A 6,000-nucleotide genomic window follows, 5' to 3' on the forward strand; every position below is an offset into this window, starting at 1 on the left:
TGTGAGTTCAATCCTAGGTAGAGGCTGCTGATATTTCTCTCTCAGCACAATTACCTGCTGCAAACTCTGCAGTGGTGACAGTAAACATTCAGCTCCATTCAGTTGCCCCAATTCCACCCTGACGTAAGGGATTACAAGGTCATTAAAGGACAAAAAGAATGGGCAGTATCAGGTAGAAAATATAATAACCCTGATGAAAACTTAGCTGATCATGGATTAGTATTACTTCCAAGGCATGTCTGTCTATATATACACATATATACATATTTGTATATGTTATTTATGTATTACACACATATTGCACATCTTACACTTACTTTCCAAGCTCTAATCAATGTTGACATATATGTGTGACCCCTTTGTGCATATTTGTACTCTTCTCCTGTTGTATCTGTATGTATGTTAGGAACATTAGAAAGCCTTGACATAAAGGTAGGCCTCAACTTACAACCACAATTGAGGTCCAAATTTCTGTTGCTAAGTGAGACATAAGTGACTTTTATTCCATTTTACTACCTTTCTTGACACATTTGTTAAGTGAATCACTGCAGATTGTTAAATGAGCCTGACTTCTCCACTGATTTTGCTTGTCAACATTACAAAAGGTGATCACATGACTCCAAGATATTGCAACTGTCATAAATATGAGTCAGTTGCCAAGTGTCTGAATTTTGATCACATGATCATGGGGTTGTGATAAGTATGAAAAACAGTCATAAGTCACTTTTTCAGTGCTGTTGTAACTTTGAATGGTCACTAATGAATTATTTTAAGTCAAGGACTACCTGTACTCTGCTCTAAACTGCATGACTGAAAAGGGGGAGGGGTAGAATGGAGTTGCTGCCCAACTATCATTTTTATGCAGTGAGAGAATTTTTCAGAATTTTATTTCTTCCGCAGCCTCAAGCCTGATGCCATCCATTTTCAAACTCAAGTTTTTGTTTGACTTCTACTATTACAATTTTAATCCAGTTCTGCACCTTATAGACAGAGAGATGGACAGAGTCCCAAGTACGTTTACATATTTTCTTTCCAATGCATGTTTCCATATTTTCTTTCCAATCTTCCATTGGATTGGAAAGAACAAGAAGGCAGGGAATCCTTTCCAACTCATTTACCAGCAGTGATTGTAAGAGAGCATCTGTCTTTTATTCTGTGTAATAGAATGGCGGGTGTGTGCTTGTGAATGTTCTCATAATCCCTCTTATGTCTCTGTGTTTTTGTGTAGTACTGTATGTGTGCACTGGAAATAGGAGTCACTTTTGAAGGCAGATATCCTGATTAATCTCTGTGGGCTTTTTTTTTCACTTGTACCCTGCCACAACACAAGCAAAATCATTTTTCTGCCATGTCCCCAAATCGTTATCTTCATTTCATAACCAGTCCATGAATGCTAGAGGCTAGAATTATCACTCTTTTGATATTTCAATTCCTGACAAAAAGCAGTATTTAAGTTTCATCCATACTGTGCCCATACAGATCCTCTCCTCTTCTCTAGTAGCCATTTTGCTGCTGTTTACTAAAAACTGGACATAATGCATGTGAAATGTAAATGAAATTACATTCCAAAAATTTAAATGGCAAAACATTAAAATGATATAACAGTGAATTGGAATATTGTAACAGGCTGAAATGATGTGAGCAATCCCTCCCCCATTAACTTCTAAACAGGGCATGGAGAAATCTAGCAGTTGTCCTTTGTTGCCGAAATAAAGAAAAGAAAGGAACAGGAGATAAATTCAAAATAAAAACTAGAAAAGCTTTATCAAAAACTAATGCCATAAAGTACACATTACAACATCCTTTAAAAAAAAAAGTCAGAACTTAACGTGGTAAAGGAAGTCTACTCTAAAGTGAGAGAAACATATATTAAATCACTGTTTTTGGCTCATCCAAGATATAAGATATTTAAGAAAAGAAGACAAACTATGACGAAGCAATTGATCAATATGGATGAATCATTTCATAAATCATAATGAGCCAAGTTAAAAAGAGAATTCATCTTGCCCTTTACATCCCATTAACATGAGAATGATTTTGTGTTTTCTCATACTTTTTCACTGTTCCAGCCTTAAGATAGTCATCGATGATAGTTTAAAGATAAGTTTATTTTATTTCTGACTCAGACTGAAAATATTGAAAAAAGTTCATATAGATATGGCACTTTTTGTTAATTAAGTGTCTGAAGAGTTTTGTAGTGGTGACTGTAATGTGTCATACAGGATACTATGCTCTTATTCAAGATCCAAGCCATGCCTCAGTAAAGTCAACAGTGTAGCATCCTTTCAAGAAAATACATATCCATGTCAGGAAGGAAAATAGGGCCAATGTGACATTTAAGATCCCTGCCAACAGATTTTTTCCTCTTTTCGTAGAACCCTCAGTTGATGTTTATATTTCATATACATACTCATAATTCCCTTTCCTTTCCTTTTCCATTTCTGGAAAATACTGTTTTGCCATGGGAGATATGCCATCTTCTCACAGATGGCTATTCATTGGACATAAGCTCAAACTCTAATGATCACATTTTCCAAACAGGTTTGAAAACCTAAAAACAGATTGAAAAACTAGGCAGTAACCATAAAAAGTTTCATGTGGGTTGAGGAAGTTTATTCAGCATCAGTTCAATCTCTGAACTACCAAAGGCATGCATGGATTGCACCTGTAAGTGGAAGGCCGGCAATGGAGACTATGAAAGAGAGAAAAGTATAGTGATATTCACTGTACCAAAATTGTGGAACATAAAACTCTAAACTTGTAAGCATCATACAACTAATCTAATCTAGTTAACATAAGCCGTAACTGGCTTATGGCTTATGGATAAAGAGGTTATCTGAACGCAGTAGTGACCAGTGGGAACATGCCAATTTCTTTGTGAACATCTCCTGAAGTTACTCATGTACTATACCATGTGTCACCTTATCCAGCATGAAGCTTTTCAAAGAATGAGCCTCTATTTGTTCCACTGAACACAGTTTTCTACCTTAATAGCACTATATGAGTTCCCTCAGGGGTGGGATTCTACTGTTTCAGGCCAGTTTGGGTAAATCAGATGTTAATTGTACATCTGGTTTGGTGAACCAGTAGTTCCAAAGACCAGCTGACCCCACCCACCCTACCCCATGCCTCCCAGGAGTCCCCATGCACCTGGCTCTGGCTCCCAGGTAAGTGCAGGAAGGCTTGCAAAGCCAAAAATGGGGTGCAGGGTGTGTGCCTGAAAAAGGTGTCAGAATAATAGAATAACACTTAGAAGGGACTTTGGGGGGGATCCGATACTATTTCAGAGAAATGGCTGTCCAATCTTTTCTTAAAAACCTCCAGTGTTGGAGCACCCAGAACTTCTGAAGACAAGCAGTTCCACTGGTTAATTGTTCTCACTGTCAGGAAATTTCTCCTTAGATTTAGGTTGCTTCTCTCATTGTTCAGTTTCCATCCATTGCTTCTTGTTTGCCTTCTGGTGCTTTGGAAAATACATTGTCCCCCGCTTCTTTGTGGCAGCCCCTTAAAAGCATGTAAGCCATTTCCTCCTTTCAGTGGTCCATGAAAGTACATCTATAGTATGTAGATAATAAAGTAAAAAAAAGGTGAACAATGTTTTTAGATAGATAGATAGATAGATAGATATAGATAGATAGATGATAGATAGATAGATACGTTGAGGCTGGGTGTGACAAGGAATGGCTGGGAGGGGAGGGGCCAGGCGAGATACCCCTTGACATGAGTGACATTGAGTTGGTCACTCCCATCCAGTTACGTGACTACCAAGCCAGACTCAGCCAGTCATGTGACCACCAAGCTACACCAGTCAGCAAGCCATGGCTACCTAGTCACATGACCACCAAACCACACCCACAAATTAAGCCACACTCACAGAGCTGGTTGTTAAGAAATTTGAATCCCACCCTTGAGTTCCCTGTTCATATGAGGGTATCTACATAGTTATTTATACACATATAGGACTCTATTTCACAAAGATCTGCCAAATATATGTGATTCTTGTGAGAGAAACTACCCCTGATTCTTCCCTAAAGTGGCTGCTGAAAGTGAAGGCTTTTTTTTTTCTCTTTTACTCACAACCTGCTGTGTTCTTTGGTGGATTTGAATGGGGTACTTAGGAATGACCCAAGATGATTTTTGTATTGGCTGTGGACTCACCTGGGATAGGGAATCTTAAAGATTGCAGATCCTTGTGGGAGCAATCAGAAAGTCAATGGACAGGACATTTTTGTAACCATCTGACTTTTAACTTCACTTTTTGAATTGTCCTTTACCTTTAAATATTAATTGGCTGGTTGAATGCTGATTTATTTCAACCCCCAGCTGGACTCTATCCGCTTTTTCTGATTTCTTTTTGATTTATTTATTGCTTACATCACTTTCTGCTTTCTCATATGAAAACACAGCACATATCTTTGGATGGTGAAAAGTTATTATATTTTGTTGAACATTCACCACAGAGAATTTGCCCTAAATATTTTAGATCCACAAAAGGAATTTGTTTTTAAAGCAGAAGATTCATTGGCAGGGAATATAGACTCAGAAACAATACAAACTTCACAGACTCAGAGCCAAGAGTATGATTCTCTGGGAGTAAATTGGTCAGGAAGAAACATAGATCCAGAAAAGTCAGAGGAGACTTCATACACCTTCCTAAACTTAATCCTGTGCAAAATCCTCTACTATTATATAATAGTAGAGAACCCTCTGGGTAGATAAGCAGTAAATGGATCTTTTTAAAGGGGTATAAAGGGGTATGAATTTATTACATCTAATTGGGGAACAATCTCATTTGGCTTTTGAGAGAAGATACATTGTTTTTGAAAATTGGTCTTATTGTATTTAATCAATCAGCAACAGATAAGAGAAGGCATTAAGAAACAAACATGAATAATTTATCCAGGACCATTAGGATTATTTTTTGGGATGATCTGGAATTGAAGTTGTGGTAAATTTTGTACAAGTTGATTTTAATAGTTTGTTAAAAGAGAGTTTTGGAAATTCAATCTTTGTTGTATTATATAAATCAGCATTCAACTAGGCAGGATTGTAGGCATATATGTGTCAGTCTTTTTTTCTAAGACACTTTTAGTTTTGTTTGTTGTGGTTTTTTCTTTATTTTTAATATTTTAGTGTTTTGTATTTTAACCTTTTTTGAATAAACTAAATATTATGAGAGAGAGAAATGACCTGATGTAAGATAAGAGTGTCTCTTAAGCACACTGGACAATGCACAATACTTTTATGAGCACTACTTGGCATTAGATGAAGAACAGCATAGTAGAGAAGAGATAGCAGAAACTAAAATGAACAATCAGTGGAAGAAAAGTGATCAGATCAAGAAGTGAGAGAATGATGGGAAATTGAACAACAAGAAGTAGAGAGGATAAAGACACCATCACAAAGAGAGATAAGAACAAGGAGAGGAGAGATATTATCTGTCTGCAAGTAGTTCACATTGAAAAACAGTATGGCAATATTTTAGAATCACCTAAATTGGGAAAGTTGCATCTTGCATTAGCACAGAAAAAGAAAAGAGTGATAGCAATGTATATAAAGCAATGGTTAAACTCGAACTAGATATTTGCTGATGATGAAGAAAGAACTTTAATGGTAGAAATACCAATAAACCAAAAGAAAGTATTGTTAATAGCAATTTACACTCCGAATACCAACAAAAAAGAATATTACAGTAAGGTGCATTGGAGGATGGTAGTATTAGAGAACAGGAAAATATATGTATCATAGGGGACTTCAATGCAGTTGTAGATATAGAAAAAGACTACACAAGTAAAAAAAAAACAGGAAAAATAGGAAAACACTACCAAGCACATTTCAGAAATTGGCACAAGAATTAAATTTAAAAGACATGTGGAGAGAATTCAACAACAGGAGAGACAACATACATTCTTCTCAAACCCACATAGTTCCTGGTCTAAGACTGATATGGTGTAGATGGATTCAGAAGTAGCAAAAAATATAGAGAAAATAGAAATATTG

This window comes from Pseudonaja textilis, chromosome 2 (assembly GCF_049901715.1).
Source record: "Pseudonaja textilis isolate UNSWEBS1 chromosome 2, rPseTex1.2, whole genome shotgun sequence".
NCBI lineage: Eukaryota > Metazoa > Chordata > Lepidosauria > Squamata > Elapidae > Pseudonaja > Pseudonaja textilis.